Source organism: Struthio camelus, chromosome 3 (assembly GCF_040807025.1).
Source record: "Struthio camelus isolate bStrCam1 chromosome 3, bStrCam1.hap1, whole genome shotgun sequence".
NCBI classification, from domain to species: domain Eukaryota; kingdom Metazoa; phylum Chordata; class Aves; order Struthioniformes; family Struthionidae; genus Struthio; species Struthio camelus.
This window is the reverse complement of record NC_090944.1, coordinates 71,071,256-71,089,509: the sequence shown is the minus strand read 5'-3', so window position 1 is coordinate 71,089,509 and position 18,254 is coordinate 71,071,256. Positions and strand designations below refer to the sequence as shown.

Here is an 18,254-nt window from a genome sequence, read left to right as displayed (position 1 = left end):
TTGGGGCTAGAGGTTTTTTCCCTGTTGATGTATGTACAAAAACAAAAAAAAATCTTGTTTCAGTTGATGCCCATTGCCTCCCATCCTGAGAAGAGTCTGGTACTCTTCTTTACACCCTCCCATCAGATATTGACAGGCATTGATAAGATCTCTCCTGAGCTTTCTCTTCTTCAGGCTAAACACTCCAAGCTCTGTCAGTCTCTCATCATATGAGAGGTGCTCCAATCCCTTGATCATCTTTGACCATTCACTGGACCCACTCCAGTATGTCCATGTCTTTCCTGTGCTGGGGAGCCCAGAACTGGACATAGCATTCCAGGTGTGGCCTCACCTATGCTGACTAAAGGAGAAGGATTGCATCCCTCAACCTGCTGGTGACACTATTCCTAAAGCAGTCCAAGGTACTGTTAGCCACCTTTGCCACAAGGACACGTTGCTGGCTCATGTTCCGCTTGTGCACTAGGACTCCCAGGTCTTGATCTGCAAAGCTGCTGTCTAACAGGTTCACCCTCAGCATGTACTGGTGCTTGGAGTTATTCCTTCCCAGGTGCAGGACTTTTCATTTCCCTTTGTTGAAATATATAAGGTTCCTCTCTGCCCATTTCTCCAGCCTGTTGAGGTTCCTCCAAAAGGCTGCAGAACTATCTGGTCTATCAGTCACTCTTCCTAGTTTTATATCATCTGCAAATTACCATTATTACTGTTATTACCATTATTACCAAATTACCAGAGGGCAGCCAACAGAGGCAGCGAACAGATGCAGCAGTTTGCGCAGCAGTGTCTGGGCTCTGCCTGGGCTTTTTGTGGGCCTTGTTGGAAGTTGTGGAGGCTTTCTGGGAACCCCCGAGGAACTAGACAGTGCTTGCTGCTAGCAGGAAGGGAGAGCTGGGCAAGGACGACTGCTGCAGGGGGCCTTGGCTTAACTTCTCCTGGGAAGTTCTAGCTAGGTGGGGCTGCTGCTAACGAGCTCTCTGGGCTGCCCTGGTCAGAGGGAGTTGGGGCTTTTGTTTCAGGTGGCTCCTGATTGGGTGGGTCAAGCACCCTTGTGAGTCACTGCTAGGCAGAGGCCTATATAAGAGCCAGGCCTAGAGCACAGCTCCCAGAGCGCAGCCAACAGAGGCAGTGAACAGATGCAGCAGTTTGTGCAGAAGGGAGCCAGAAGGCAAAGAAGGCCCCTCTCCATTTTGCACAGTGGTGTGTCCTTCCCCAGGGCATGGTCATGACACGCCACAGAGCACGTTCCCCAGTGGCTGCTGGAGGTGCTGCATCGGCTGTGTCTGAGGCTTCCACCCAGACAGGCCCTCAGACAGCAGATGCAGCCCTGCAGGTGTCAGGCTGCAGGGAGTGCCTGGGGCCTCTCCATGGGGCCTGGGCTGACAGTCAGCTCTCCTGCGTGAGGTGTGCTGTGGTTGACCAGTTGCATCACCAGATAAGGGAGTTACGGGAGGAGGTTAGTAGGCTGTGTAGCATCTGAGAAGATGAGCAGGAGATTGACAGGGCGTTCTCGGAGACTGTTCAGCTCCAGGAGTCCCCACCCTGCACTGCAGCGGAGTTGTCAGAGGGCTCAGCACCGTGTGTAAAGGTGCATCATAACACTGTTGAAGAGGGTGGAAGCTGGTGACCTCTCGTAGAAGGAGAAAGGCTCTTGCTCCTCCTCAAGAGTTGCCTGTGAAGAACAAGTTTAGCGCCCTCCAAGCTGAGGAGGAGCTGGGCATGGCTCCAAGGGAGGCGACTGGCCTGGCAGACCCTGTGCCGTGCAGGAACCCCCGGAAGAAGCGGCGAGTGATTGTTGTGGGTGACTCCCTGCTGCAGGGGACAGAGGCACCTATCTGCCGACCTGACCTCTTGTCCAGAGAGGTTTGCTGCCTGCCGGGGGCTCGAGTAAGAGATGTCGTGGAAAGACTGCCAAGGCTTGTCCATGCATCGGACTACTACCCTCCGCTGATCTTCCACGTGGGTGCTAACGACACGAAAGGCAAATTGGAAACCATCAAAGGGGACTTCAGAGCTCTGGGAATGGTGGTCAAGGGTCTGGGAGGCCAGGTCGTTTTCTCCTCAATCTTGCCTGTGAGGGGAAAGGATGGGAGGAGGAGTAGACGAGTTTTCCAAGTTAACAACTGGCTGCGCCGCTGGTGTTGGCAGCAGGGTTTTGGTTTCTATGACCATGGGACCCTGTTAGAAGATCAACAGCTGATGGGGAGCGATGGGATCCACCTTACCAAGCAGGGCACACACGTCTTTGCCAACAGATTGGCCAGCCTGGTAAGGAGGGCTTTAAACTAGGCAAGATGGAGGAAGGGGAGTGGTATAGTGGCAGGGGAGTCAGTAAAACACCGCTCAAGTCAGGATGCCTCCAGCGGGTGCATACAGCCAGGGGAGACAGCATGGAACATGGCTATGGAGGATCCTCTTGCACCTCTCCTGAGAAGCTTGCATGCTTGCCTGCCTGGCTCTCTGAAATGCCTGTATACCAATGCACGCAGCATGGGGAATAAGCAGGAAGAGTTAGAGATCTGTGTGCGGTCGCAGGGCCGTGATCTCATTGCAGTGACAGAGACATGGTGGGATAGCTCACATGACTGGGATGCTGTCATGGATGGCTACGTGCTTTTTAGGCAAGACAGGCCAGGAAGGCGAGGTGGTGGAGTTGCTCTTTATGTGAGGGAGTAACTAGAATGTGTGGAGCTGTGCCTCGGGGTGGATGAAGAGCAAGTTGAGAGCCTATGGGTAAGGATTAAAGGGCAGGGTAACATGGGTGACATTGTTGTGGGGGTTTACTACAGGCCACCTGATCAGGAGGAAGTCATCGATGAGGCCTTCTACAGACAGCTGGACGTAGCCTCATGATCACAGGCCCTGGTTCTCATGGGAGACTTCAGCCACCCTGACATCTGTTGGGAAGACAGCACAGCTAGGCACAAACAGTCAAAGAGGTTCCTGCAGAGGATTGATGATAATTTCTTGACCCAGGTGGTGGAGACGCCAGCAAGGAGAGGTGCATTGCTAGACCTTGTACTAACAAAGAAAGAAGGTCTAGTTGGAGATGTGAAGGTTGGGGGCAGCCTTGGCTACAGTGACCATGAGATGGTGGAGTTCAGGATCCTACGAGGAGGGAGCAGGGCAATGAGTAGGATTGCAACGCTGGACTTCAGGAGAGCTAACTTTGGCCTCTTGAGGGACCTACTTAGGGGAATCTCCTGGGGTAGGGCCCTAGAAGAAGAGGGGTCCAAGAAAGCTGGTTAATATTCAAGCATCACCTCCTCCAGGCTCAAGATCAGTGCATCCCTGAGTAAGAAATCCAGCAAAGCGGGCAGGAGACTTGCATGGATGAGCAAGGAACTCCTGGCCAAACTCCAGCAGAAGAAGGAAGTGTACAGAATGTGGAAAAGGGGACAGGCCACTTGGGAGGAATACAGGGACATTGTCAGAGTAGGCAGGGATGTGACAAGGAAGGCTAAGGCCCAGTTGGAATTAAATCTGGCAAGGGATGTCAAGGACAACAAGAAGGCCTTCTTCAAATACATCCATAGCAAAAGGAAGACTAGGGAAAATGCTGGCCCGCTGCTGAATGGGGTGGGTGCCCAGGTGACGAAGGATACAGAGAAGGCAGAGTTGCTGAATGCTGCCTTTGCTTCGGTCTTCACTGCTAAGGCCAGCCCTCAGGAATTCCAGACCCTGGGGACAAGAGAGGAAGGCTGGAGAAGGGAAGACTCTCCCTTGGTCGAGGAGGATCGGGTTAGAGATCTTTTGTCCAAACTTGACATCCATAAATCCATGGGCCCTGATGGGATGCCCCCACGAGTGCGGAGGGAGCTGGCGGATGTTATCGCTAGGCCACTCTCCATCATCTCAGAAAGGTCCTGGAGATCAGGAGAGGTGCCTGAGGACTGGAAGAAAGCCAGTGTCACCCCGGTCTTCCAAAAGGGCAAGAAGGAGGAGCCAGGAAACTGCAGGCCTGTCAGCCTCACCTCCATCCCTGGAAAGGTGATAGAACAGCTCCTCCTGGAGGTCATCACTAAGCATGTGGAGGACAAGAAGGTGATCAGGAGTAGTCAGCATGGATTCACCCAAGGGAAATCATGCTTGACCAATCTGACAGCCTTCTGTGACGGAATGACTGGCTGGATGAAGATGAGGGAGAGCAGTGGATGTTGTCTACCTGGACTTCAGCAAGGCTTTGGACACTGTCTCCCATCACATCCTCCTAGGGAAGCTCAGGAAGTGTGGGCTAGATGAGTGGAGGGTGAGGTGGCTTGAGAGCTGGCTGGATGGCCGAGCTCAGAGGGTTGTGGTGAATGGCGCAGAGTCTAGTTGGAGGCCTGTAGCTAGTGGTGTCCCCCAGGGGTCAGTGCTGGGTCCAGTCCTGTTCAATGTATTCCTCCATGACCTGGAGGAAGGGACAGAGTGCACCCTCAGCAAGTTTGGCAAGTTTGCTGATGATACTAAACTGGGAGGAGTGGCTGACACACCAGAAGGCTGTGCTGCCCTTCAGAGGGACCTGGACAGGCTGGAGAGCTGGGCGGAGAGGAACCTCCTGAAGTTCAACCAAGGCAAGTGCAAGGTCCTGCACCTAGGGAGGAATAACCCCATGCCCAAGTCCAGGCTGGGGGTTGACCTGCTGGAAAGTAGCTCTGCCGAGAAGGACCTGGGAGTGTTGGTGGACAACAAGTTAAGCAGGAGCCAGCAGTGTGCCCTGGTGGCCAAGAAGCCCAGTGGGATCCTGGGGTGCATGAGGCAGAGTGTTGGCAGCAGGTGGAGGGAGGTGATCCTGCCCCTCTCCTCAGCCCTGGTGAGGCCTCCCCTGGAGTACAGTGTCCAGTTCTGGGCTCCCCAGTACAAGAGAGACATGGCACTGCTGGAGAGAGTCCAGCGGAGGGCTACCAAGATGATGAGGGGACTGCAGCATCTCTGCTATGAGGAAAGGCTGAGAGAGCTGGGCCTGTTCAGCCTGGAGAAGAGAAGACTGAGAGGCGATCTGATCAATGTGTGTAAGTATCTGAAGGGGGAGTGTCAAGAGGATGAGGCCAATCTCTTCTCCGTGGTTCCCAGCAACAGGACAAGAGGCAATGGGCAGAAACTGAACCACAGGAAGTTCCACCTGAACCTGAGAAAAAACTTCTTCACTGTGAGGGTGACAGAGCACTGGAGCAGGTTGCCCGGAGAGGTAATGGAGTCTCCTTCCCTGGAGATATTCAAAACCTGTCTGGATGTGATCCTGGGCAATATGCTCTAGAGGTCCCTGCTTGAGCAGGGAGGTTGGACTAGATGATCTCCAGAGGTCCCTTCCAACCTAAACGATTCTGTGATTAGGAAGGAATTTTAATCTTCCTGAACTCCTAAGCAATCACAGCTGCATAGTTTCAGCTTAAAGAGACAGACTAAAGCCTCAGTTTATTTTAAAAGCATCTTATTCTCCTTCACCACCTGGATAGGAGTGGAGAGTCATGAGGCTTAGGAAAAGGAAAGCTTGTATCATTTTCCAACTGCTGGTACTTGCACAATGAGAGTTAGGGGTTGCATGTTGAAAAGTACGGCGGAGAGATGTTTTGTGAGAGATTTATTGGAGGAAATATTGATTCCCATAGCTACACACTGGATGTCATTAGCCATTTCAGGAGATACCCTGAAATTCTGCTACATGCGGCATTGCATGGATTGACAGGACTGAATACTATGGAGAGGTCCAAGAGGATAAGAATAGGATGCCTACCCTCTGCCTGCAGACAGAAAAATTATCTGCCTTTACCATTAATGTGATTCCAGCTGTGTTTCCTGGTCTTGTGCAGAGGCCTTGTGCTAGACCTAAAATGTTTGCTTCAATTAACCTGAAGTTACAAATTACCTTTTGTCTAGTTTTCCTGTGAGCTTGCTCAGAAACTGTAGGTTTTACAAGGAACTGGAGCTAAGCTTGAGCTACCCTCTGAAAATTTCTTCAGTGTTGGACAGATTATTGTGTGTTTGAAAAAGTAATGAATATTTTTTGCTCGTAATTTATACAAATCGGGAAAACATGGATCAGGTTTGGAAGTATTAGGTTAGCACTTCTTCACCCAAATGTTAATGTTATAAACTGGAAGTAGCAAAGGGCTGTCTTTTGGCGGAAATAAATGGTTCTGGTCTTTTTGGAAAGAATTTCAAAAGCTGCAGCCTCTCTCAACTCCTTGATCCAGCTGTCAGTAACGCAAAACAGTGTTGTGCCTGGCAACCATTTCTTTGTTTTCATGTGCCAGATGCATAAAAGTGATTTAGAGAAGAAAAGCTTACTTTATGAATGGGTTGAAGGGTGATAGAACAGATGGGGAGTTTTTTGGTTGTTTTGGTTGTTTTGTTTTCTTTGTGCTTGTTTGTTTTAGTAAAGGTGACCAAGTCACCAAAAATAAGAATTGCTCAGAATGCCATGTATGTTCTGTCACTATAATTTCTTATTTCAGTGTTCAACTAAGTTTGCTTTGTAGCTTTGTTGCTTAGTGACACTGGAAACTATGAAGGTATAACATGTATGCTCCAGCTTTGTTTTGAAAACACAGGAGAGGACATGGAACCGCACTGAACTGTGAGGTAGTAATGGGTGGATGAGGCCCCATATCACATAAATAATCCAGATGAGCTTCGCAAAATACACGTTGCTTTTTGAGAGAGCTTTTGGTCTACAGGAGGGAGGATGCCTGTAGTTTGGATAATTTCACTAATCCCTAGGTGTGCAGGGTAACACTTAACAGGCACGCTCAGACTATCCTTCTCGTATTTCTGCTGTTTACATTGGAACATTTAAGGTATAAATATACAGTGAAAGAATAGAACAAATCATTCTGATTTACAAGGAGAGGCTGTGTGGCACCACCACATTGTTCATTTATTATTTATCAATGTGAATGTAAAGGTCTTCGGAGCAAGGACTGCCTCTTCTGTTATGTTTGTACCAAATATGCCGGTTTCTTCATGCTGCCTCAGCACAGAAAGGTGTTCTTCAAATCAGTGTTCAACGTAATCTATCCCATGTAGTTTTTGTAAGTAACATCTCTCATGAAGGGACTGTGTCATGGGAGGAAGAATCTTGGAAGGTTTGCACTGCATTTCTATAGTAGTAACTAACTGAAAAGTTGATTCTCTTCCCTCATCAAATATTTTGCTACTTGGTAAAAATTTATTCAGAGAAAAGTATTCAAATAATTATTTCCATCTGTTGAGAGCGTGCTTTGCTTATTGGAGAAATATATACGTTGTGGAGTGGTGTTTGCAATATGTCAGCCGCTGTCAGCTGTTCTTATTTGAGTTTACCGGCTGCTTTATAGCTCTTGGTCTGAAATGCTTATTGGAGAGTAAAATAGGACTAATATGAAGACATTTTGCTATGTTACTTTTGTATCTTGAGACCTGGTGACTCGTTTGAATGAACGATACCTTTCAGTTAAACATCTAGGAAGAAATATAGTTGGCTTAACACCGGCCATCTGAAATGCCTTGGATATCTGCAACTTGCATACAGGGTTGGCAGATATAACACAGGACTACCCAGAGACCTCTGTCCTCTTGGAGCAGCAACTGGAGGCTAGATGGGATTGCAAAAATAGTTCTAGATAATTGTGTTTAGGCAATTGAATCATGCCGTGAATTTTGACTATTGGTTTCCAAGGTAATGAAGACTGCCCTGACTACAAGTACAGCAATATTCTTTGTAGAGCTTTGCTGTCTCTAATACACTTGGATGCTCAAGGATTATCATTTGAAAGAATAATTTTATTTTTACTTATTCACTGGATTGTAGATTAAAGTTTTCAGTAAGCTATGCTAGAGGTGAGCTGTTAAAACACCATGGGAATTTTGGAGGGGGGACCCCCCCCCCCACCCCAGGCAGGCAGACAGACAGGTAGGCAGGCAGGCAGATGCACCCTCTAGAGGAGAAATGACTTCCTGGAATCTGGTAATGTGAGATACACATTGTCCCTCAGGAATGTTTATATAATCTTCTCCCTTCTTTTTCTTCTAGAAGTAAAAATAATAATACTGACCATGATCATGACCATGAAGAACTGTGACCATTCCAAGCCATCACTACTCTACCAAATTCACCAAGCCTAGCAGTGAGGACCAGACATTGAAGACCGAAATGCCCATACCAAACAGGAATTTAGCATCTTTGGTCTATATTCCCTTACAGTCTTTCTTGTTTATTTTTTTATAACCACTTCTTAACAATCTTAGTTTTTTTTTATGAAGTTTTAGAAGATTTCATCTTTTTTGCACGGATACTTGCCCTTTTTGAAGCTGATTCTTGATTATATGAAAGTGAACAAAAAATATAATATGGTAAGCATTGCTCACTGGAGCAGGTGGTAATTGTGCAGAAAAGAGGATCTTAACTAAGTTAGATATAGTTTTTTTTCCAAGTATTTCAAGAGAAATCTCTTACTGGAGTAATTTACAGAATTTTTTTTTCGGATTATTCAGGTAAATATATGGTATCACATAACAAAGCTTTTTTTATAACAGTAAAACATTTCCTAAAATTTGACAAAATATATTTCTTTGAATAAATTTTTTTTACTGATATATCTGTAACTCCTTCTGTTCTAAGGATCTCCTTCTCTCTGTGGGACAGAGGTAGTGTGGCAGTTTGCAGAGGAAAAGGAGTAGAGAAAATTTTCTTCTGACTGAGCACTGTGTTTTAAAAATCTTTTTGCACTTTGGTGCCAATGCTCAACTTTGTAGACATTTTGCAGACTGCAACATTCCAGATAAGGAAAGAAGGAAGAACGAAGCATCTTCTCCTTCTTCCAACAAGAGATCATCTAGGCAGCTTAAAACCTTAGTGCTTTTTTTCTTACTGTGTCCAAACTTCAGCACTTCCATTATTTGAATACATGTATAGAATGCTCACTTTTCTATTATCTCACTGTCTATATGTTAGAACTGACATTTCTGTTATTGAAAAGGTATATGTTTCAGATACTTTGTCTAATGAATAATGCAGGTTTTTTGTATACTGAGGAAATTTGAGTGATGGATTGCATTCATAAAGTGATGAGACAGTAACATGATTTGATACAGACTGCCATTGAGAAAACCTGTTCATGATGTTGGATTATATTTTTATTTTGGGGGGTATTTTTTCTTCTTTTTTTTTTTTTTTGCTGTTGACTCTGTGTATAGTTAAAATGCCAAATTAGATTTATAGCTGCTTGAAGTTCTATTAAGTGATATTTTGCTTTCTGTAATTCTGTTATAAAATAAAGTTGTTTATTCTCTACTTGACTGTGGCATTCAGGCATAAATTTGGAAAATACTTAAAATGAGCAAATCTGTTTGAGATAACTACAGTTCTAGAGGCCTCAGAACCTTGAAAAGTAGGGGTTTTATACAAAGTAGTCTCCAGGTTTACCTGAAGGGTGGCATGATCTTCTGTCTCCTGCTAAAGTATCAGTGTGTGTTACATTTCTAGAGAATGTCCTGGTTTCTGTATTTCAGAAAATAAATCTTTAGATGCCACTGGACGACACACCACATGTGAAAATGCTCCTCATTCTCAAGTGGTTCTACCGAGCTCTTTGAGAGAGGGTGCACTATGATCTTTAAGTAACACCAAATCATAATACTTCTCAATATGTTTATCTCCTCTGAACAATGTATTATTGGTGCTGTTCTCAGTTTTGCTTGTTGCCATCTGTCAGCAAGCTTGCTTAACACTAATTCCTATTACTTTTGACTTCATATGAGTTGAATAACAGAAGTCAACAGTAACCAAGATGTTGATTTATATATGCATATTTGTGTTCTTAATTATATTCCATGTTAACCTGAAAAATAGCATATAACCTAATTCATCTACTTTTCAAAAATAGAGTTGTTCTCTCTTTCAAACAAAGGAAAAGAACCCAACCAACCTAATAACATGAGAAAAGAACAAAAACCACTGTGCATGAATAGGAAGATTATTGTCAAGAAAGTATCAAGTTATGCATAGGTAAGAAGAGTTCAAAATGGAGATATATGCATTTAAGGGAATGTCTTAGTGGGTTTTTCATACAAAAATACGTAAGAAAAGGCTCTGTAGCATCTTTGAGGTGTTTTTGATATGGTATAGTATTAGTTGCAGAACTTGTTTAGTGGGAAGAAAGCATATGACCTCAATTCCTTATTGATTTGGATCTTTGATTTGTTAGACACTAGATTGTATTTAATTGTATTTAATCCTTAAAATTGCAAATACAATATTCTTAAACAATTATTTTCACTGAGACCTGTATTTCTTCAAATACTAATCTGAACCTTATGTCAGGGACAAGTGAATGGTGCCTTTAGGTCAGCATAGTTTGTGTGTAGCCATCACTTCCATTAATTAAACACATACTAATTAAACCATCTTTGACATGTAGAAAAACTCTAGCCCCCAAGTGTGGCCAGTCCTAAAAAGAGTCAAGTTTTACAGATTCTAGTTGTATGTAATTAATCAAATGTTCTAGAATATTGTGCAATTATGATAAGTTTTATTGCATTTTTTCTATCTGTAGCGAATATTGCAACACATGCAGCAAAAGAAATTGTGATCAACACACTTCATAAGCTAGCCTTACAATATGTAAGCAATTTCAAATATAATTAGTCTTATTTAATGAAAATCTGGAGAAGGCATTTCAGTAATTAATTCTGCTTAAATTACTGCTTAAGAAAAATGAGTCATGTGCATCCAACATAAAAATACTTCATATATGGTGGGTTTTTTTTCAGTTGTGATCACTTAAGGGTTCATAATAATTGTTTCATAAAAGACAAGCAAGCAACTCAGGTGACAGATTGTTTCAAAAAACAACAGATCTATTGCCCAAAGCTATGAGCAACTGCAACCTGAAGTGTTTCTTGAAATGTTCTTCTACTTGAGAACTCAAGCAGAATGACAGCTTTCAGTCCAGCCACGAAAGAAATCTTCTAGATGAAATGAAATATTAAGACAGAGGTCAGAGTCTGAGATCTGATCTAGATCAGAATGACCTTTAACTCAATACATTTGGCCAGGAAGCAGTGGGAACTTCTCAGTGTTTAGGCATGTTTACTGAGGAGCTGGGCTCCCTAGAGCAGCTGGTACACCACACTATTGGCCTGCCTGTGCAAGTCAGGAAGGTTTGAGGTCGTTTTGATTTTCAGGATGCTCTGGTTTTTACATTGCACTTGGGAAAACAGGTGCTTGGATTAATAATACTAAGTTACAGGCATTAGCAATGTTGCTAATACTTGGAGTGTTCCTTTATTCTGTTTGGAAAGAAATAAATCATTTAAGGGATTTTGGAGGTAAGTATATAATAATGGCTGTATGGGGCCAGGCTAAATGACTACCTTCTCCAGAGCTCTGTCTCTAACTGAGGTTAATGACAGATGCCTAGGGATGTGTATAAGAACAAAATACTGTACCGGGAAGTAGTACAGTAGTAAAGTCTTTCAACATTTTTCTAAGACTTACTGGTCCATCAGCAGTGTTCTTTTTCTGGCCTGATGGATTTTTGTTCTATGAAATTGCTTATTGCTTTTTAAAAACTTCCTGTGGCAAGCATTTTCACCATTACATGTATTTTATGGAAAAAACATCTCCTTTCATTTCTTTTGAACCTGCCTTCTGCTAGCTTCATTTCATGCCTCCACGCTAGACACTAGAAGAGACACTTGGTTTAGACATTCCCCAAACAGAAGCTATTCCAGAGCTGCATCATTCTTGCTACCTTTCTCTCTATCTGTAGATTGAGACCTTAAATCCTCTTCTGGGACAGGAAGAGGAAGCAATCATAGACAGGCAAGAAGAGAAGCACATTTAAAACGCTTGCCGGTTGTAAATGGAGGGAATAGTATCTTACTTTCGAGGTGATTCCTGGTGAGAGGAAGATAGAGGACTCTTCAGTTATAAAGATAATTGAAGATAAACTATTTCCTTGCAATCACTGTTTCCATATATATTTAGGAAGTGTTTTTACAATTTGTCAAGACAATTTCTTCAAAAGGAAGATTTAAATATGTATTTTTCTCAGTCAAGGAAATGATGTAAGATAACCTTGGCTAGGCAGCATGAAAACAGAGTCCTTGACAATATTCACTAATGAGACTGAACACAGCCAGGAGTTGACATGTTACTGAATCTTGAATGCCAGATCACTCTACATGTTAGCAGTTACAGCTCAATACGCAGTTTGAGCCTAGGGCATCTAGTGTTTTTCTGTTTTAATATGTCTTACCTAATATCTTTATGGTATCCTTGTTGGTAGCTATAAGACTATTTTATAATAAAATACTGTTAAATAGTGACACCACTTTTCAACACTTTAAATCTCTATTGTCAAACATTTTATGAAATAACAAAACCAATTTTATGTTGTAGTAAGACACACTAAATTTTGATTAGGTATGTGTATATGTTTTGACATGTGGTCCAGGCCAGTCTTTTCTTGGTGTGGGGGGAAATGGGTGTTTGGAATTTTGGGGGGTTTTGACAATTCCTTTAATCTCGGATCAGTATCCAAGATCACTGCTTTTCTATTGGCAACATGTTTCTTTAATGTAAAATAATGTTTTTTTCCCTATAGGTAGCAGCTGTCTCAACTTGCCTGCAGTGTATTATTTAGATTGTATTTAATAAGAGGAAAGAGTATACTGCAGAAGATATTTAAAGATGTTATTGAAAGGGGTCCATAATCACAGAAATTTATGTACTCAGGTAAAAAATAGTTTCATTGTCATGGCCAAAGAATGCACCTTTTCTTTGCTTATCTATTCAGAAAGCAAAAATTATTTGCATCCAAGTACTACATATGAAAATAGGAAATGTTCTATGGAATCAGGGTACTGAATCGGTTGGTGGTAAGTCCTGCATGTTGCTAGGATCTTACCAGCTGCTTCTGAGGAATTTGTAGAACACTCAAAATAAGTAAATGATAAAAGAATATACTTCTGGAAATGATTTCACCCTGTGGGGTCCATTATTTGCATGTTTAACTGTGATCAAGCAGTGAGGGTTTTCTATTCCAGTAACCCGTACAGTCCTTAGCCCTGCCATGTAAAGCACGAGAATTAAAACACACACAGTGCTAAAGAACCTGGCATCTAATAGTATCCTAATAAAGAAAAGAGTGAGCAATTTGTATTTCTGATATCTTTTTTCTGCAAACAAACATCATCTTGCTCAACCAAAGGTAAAAATTCTCTGCCTAGAGTTCTAAATTGAGCTTTAGACAGGGCAGAGTGCTTGAACAAAGACACTAGGCAGTGATATGATTCTTATTCATTCATCATTCATTCAGATACAGAACAAAAATAGGATGGTCCCCAAACCAAACAGTTTACAGTCTGAGTAAGACCCAAATGTGGCCTGTGCTGAATCAAGCCTATGACCTGCTTCTACCTGATTTGATTGCCTCTCCCTGCCAAAACAGACGTTGAATGGGGATACAGCAGGGTCTGATCCCCAAAACGTGAATGGCTTGTTCCCTCCTAGCAGCTGTGCTTATTTCTTGTTTCCTTGCTGGTAGGTTAGCTACTGGGGGATGCAACAAGTAGTTTCAGGAAGTCCCTCCCTTTTCAGGAGTCTAGCTTTGTTAAACACGCAGCACGGCAAGTTTGGAGGCTGGGAAATTAAAGCGCACATCTATCTCTCACAGTTGCTGAGGTTGAACTACTCCAACCTGATGACAGGTGGAAAGCACAGAGGAACAACAAGCAGTCATTGCTTGTAGAATAAGACATGGTCTCAGCATGCCAGGGCAGACTCTGTATGTTCTGTTACGTGCTTTGTTGAGAGTGGGGAGGAAAAAGCATGATTGCAGCTGATCTGTGGAGCACACAGTATTGAAAAGAAAAATTATCTATAGATGTGGAGTGGTAAACAGAGCAGAGTCATACTTGGAGGCCAGTAGGTCAGACTTATTGATTATGCAACTTGGCTTTTCAGATGAGACAGCTGGAGGTAGAGGCAGATCATTAGAAACAAACTTACAGATCTCTCACCTCAGACATCCTATCTGGCCTTAACTTTTGGATCTATACTGTTTGAAGTATGTTTGATCTTGAACATTTCAATCAGCTTACAGGAATGTTGACACTGAAGAAGCCCTCATCTGCATAATCAGGGGAACAGACTTTTTATGGAAGCTCTCTCAATTGAATATGTTGTTTATATGGTCAATAATAAACGTATGAGTTAAGAACACTTTTATTAAGATTCTCTATATATTACAGCCTGGTCTCAATCTCTATATCGCATAAGTATATAAATACGTTCTCGACACTCCCTAATAATTGTATCTTGACGTTTTCTTAGTGAACGTTAAGTATTTTACATAATAACATAAACGCAAGCCTAAAAACATTAAAAATGAAGCAAAGCATCACATTCTTTTCCACCACTGCTACCTTCATGGGATCACGATGGATCATGATGGATCTTGCAGTGAAAGCTGTTTTATCTGTTTGACCCATGCTTAGGGCCAGCATTTAAGGTAACAGCAGCTGACTTCACTAAAGGTGGAAGCTAGGCCAATGTTAAGAGCTTTTGAGACTCTTCACCTTTACATGCAAGTCTGGATACACTGGGTGTAGGGAAATGGTGCCCTGCTATGGACTGTGTTGTACAAGGACAACCAGGTAATGTGAATATCCAGGTTCTGAGAGGAGGTAGGGCAGCAGGTGCTCCTGAAGGCCCTGGGTAGCTAGAAATGTAAGATCCATTGAACGTCCGGGTGATAGGCAGCTCTCATGATTTCCAATTTGAGCACTACCTTTGCAGTGCTCCTTTGCTTTTGCCCTCTAAATTACAGCATATTTGTCATTTGCTGTTTGTCCAGTAAAGTTTTTGGTGTGAAGTTCATAAGAACAGAAGCACTGCACACTTAGCTCTTACTGTGAAGAACAAGTTTATATGAAGAGTGAAATAAGAAGGAGAAAATCCTTTTTCATTTTCAAGTTACTGAAAAGAACTTCTGGCACGATCTTATAAAGTTCAGACAGGGCATCTTGAAACACAGAGAAACTGTTAATGGGCTTCTTGAGTGAACTTCCAGCCTACAATTGAACCATAGATTTCTGTGGCTGCCAACTGGGATAAACTTGTTTTTACTGTCTTTGCTCTTCCATGTTTTGCTGTGTTTCTGTTACGGCACTGCTGCCTTTGAGGTCGAAGTCCATGTGTCTGTCATGTATTTAACTTTTGCTATTCACATCAAAAACACTTCTGAAAAAAGGTCTGGCTTTCTTCACCCAGTACTTTTTGCTGATTTCAAGTGGAACTACAAGGTACTCTGCACTTTCAAAAGTCAGGTAATTTATTTAGGAGTCCTAAATAGAGACTGTCAGACATCTCATTAGAGATGCTTGTATTTCAGCATCCCAACCTTTACTTTTTCTTTACAAAACGCCCATGTAGCTCCTGCCAAGTAATAATTAGCTCTTTGTCTGTTCAGTGCCACCTATTGTATGCTATTTGCATAGATGTAGAACTGTATGATGAACTAAGTGTTTTAAAAATAGAATAGTATTAAAATATGATAGAGGAACAGCTACGTATAGTAAAGGTAATTGACATTTGACTCTTGTTTTCTTCTCAAAGCCTTTGGTAAATTACTGTGTTTCTTAAAACTGTGGTCATGGCCTTATTAGGGTTTACAGAATGATTCAAAGGAGTTCTCAAAAGGCTATGAGAACCTGAACTGTGCAAAAATGTAGTTAATATGTCAGACATGGCATTATCCACTCTGCTCTTGCAGGCTAGAGTAATGACAAGCACCTGTAACGAAAGGTAATCTCTTGCAGGCTGGAGTAATGACAAGCACCTGTAATGAAAGGTAATCTCAGTTAGCGGTTGCTAGCAGTTAGGGATAGGAAGCATTCAGGGATAGGAATCCCAGTCGCTTCTCATTCCTTTTCCTTGTAAGAACTGACTTGCTGACAGTCGTAACACTCAGCTCAGTTTGGGTTTAAACTTGAGAGTAAGAACCAGAGAAGCCAAAAGGCAACAGTACACTCAAAAAATTTGAGTTATGTTTTTTTAGGTAGTTTGCCTCAGCCAATGTGAAATGCACTGAAAGTTATACACTTACAGCTAATGGGAAAAAATGATAGAAAATTCCATGCCTATGTTTGGTATTTGAAAAATCATCCATTTATTCAATGAAAGTACTCAGACAAAAATAAGAACTGTTTTCCAAAATATTGGTGGTATCTTTTCATGGTTTCAGAAATTTAGTCATGATCTAACAGCAGGGAGAAGTCCTTTTATATCATCACTGTTATATTTTTGTTCCCAAATTCTATGGGATATATACTTCAGAAGATCTACGCTCTTTCCCAAAGTATAAAAGCTAATTAAAAGTCCGTTTCCCCTCCATCACCCTTCTCAGTTGCCCAGATGTCAGTATTTGATACGAGCTTGCTATTTCTGCATCTTCAGTGTAATAAGATTGCCTGCCTTGCATGTGCCTGCTCAGCTCTCTCGGGAGCTTGTTATAGAGTTTTCTTCTCAGCAGGCTAGTGAAGGGCTAGTGAGCAAGGTGATTTCCCTCCCCCCAAATCCCGTGTCATGTAAACAAACTGATACACTACATTGCAGGAGGTCTCTGGTGTCCAATGAGTTCAACAAAGTACTGCTTACCCGGCCTCCTGTGAGAAAGCAAAACTGTTACAAGGCCTTTTTGAATGGCAGCAGCTGTTTCATTTGTACAGCACAACACTAAATTCTCTGCATTTTGTTTTCCCCGTGGTATTTATCTACAGCTGGTTATTTTTAAACCTGCAGAGCTGAGTGCTGGTTTTCAGCTTGCTTCCTGAGGCGTGAGACTCCCTTAAAGGTCATTCAGTTCTTGCATTTGATCGCTTTTTTTCCAGATCTTCTCAGTTTCTGGCATTGGACATGGTAATTCAAGAGGGTGTTTCTGGGGTCGTGCACCATGGCCAGTTCCTTATTAACTGAAAAATAAACCAAACAACAAAAAATTCAGTAAGAATGCAGTACTTCCCAGTAGTGAATTTTCATACAGAAAAGGAGCTGGCATATATTAGAAAGAGCAGGTCAAATTAAATTGAAGGTGCACAAGTAGCAAGTTAATATCGATTTATTTGTGCTTCTACAAGAAAGTCCTCCGAGTAGAGAAGAAGGATTATGACTCTGCCTGTTGAAGCACTCACCTAAAGTCTGTTGACATCAACAGAAATATTCTATTCTCATCTGCCTCCATCAGCTTTCAATCAGAATAAAATGCTTTAAAATTGCAAGGAGAGCAATTAGCCTTTTACTGGCAATTAGCATTCTATTTTGTTGTGGCAGTACCATGACAGCCTTGATCACTGGATTGATCCTCCCTGTGCTGTTTGTGATACAAACAGAATAGAAGAATGATCTCTGCCCCACAGCCTTGCATCTTCAAAACAGGACACTGTCATCAGAGGCTTGGAGAATATTTGGAGAGGGATGAGGAAACGGGGCGGGGGGGGATTCCCACCCATTTAGTGTACAAAGCTTTGTCACAGGATACTAGCTTCCCTTGTCGTTGTTAGTTGTTCAGAGGAAAGGCTGATGATTTGTTTGATTTGGTTTTATTTTTAAGTGGTCTTGGAAGGACAATAACGAGATGGTTTTTGGTATGTTTATGTGTTTATGTTCATGCTTCACGTTGAAAAAGGACAAGTGCTTGGCTAACAAGGAAACAAGGCATGCAAGTAATGCAAATTTTTTTTTTTTTGGAAGAAATCTAAAGAAATAGACACCAAAGGCCTACTGAATTTCTGAGCTTTCGTAAGAGAGGGCGTGCTGTAAGTTTTCAGGGTTATCTGTGCTTAGTTATTTGGCTCACCTGATGGTCTTAAAACTGAACCTGGCTTGGCTGACAGGATCACATGATATTAGCTTGCCCGTACAGGGAGAGCTGTGCAGAATGGTTTGTGTGTTTTGTCTGGAGGCTTCAGTGATAGGTGTGACCGGCAGTCTCAAATCAGGCAAAGGAAAGGCCTGGAGCTAGAGCTGGCGCTGAGATGCCCAAAGCATCAGATAGACAGGAATTTGTCTCACTTCCTCTTGAGACTCCCACCCAGGATACCTATTGCCTGGAAATTGAATTTTTGCCCTGAGGCTTTGGATAGCCGTGTGATCCGCCTCAGTCATCCTTTTTAGCTATGAAAGGGGAAACCGCAGGAAAAAAGATTCCTTTGACAAATTTTTCTGCTAAATGGTTTGTTCACCCCTCTCTCTTAAAGCCTTGATTGCTGATCTAGGAAAATTTAGGAAATCATTA

General features: G+C 42.6%; 1 protein-coding gene across 25 annotated transcripts in view; it reads left to right on the top strand.

The window, feature by feature from the left end:
• The window catches only part of EPB41L2 (erythrocyte membrane protein band 4.1 like 2), a 129,226-nt gene extending 119,974 nt beyond the window's left edge, over window positions 1-9,252 (top strand). For all 25 annotated transcript variants that reach the window (XM_068938309.1, XM_068938308.1, XM_068938304.1 and 22 more), the window contains one exon: window positions 7,988-9,252. The gene's annotated coding sequence lies outside the window, so the exon portion shown is untranslated. The remainder of the gene's footprint in view (window positions 1-7,987) is intronic.
• The last annotated feature ends 9,002 nt before the right edge of the window (window positions 9,253-18,254 follow it).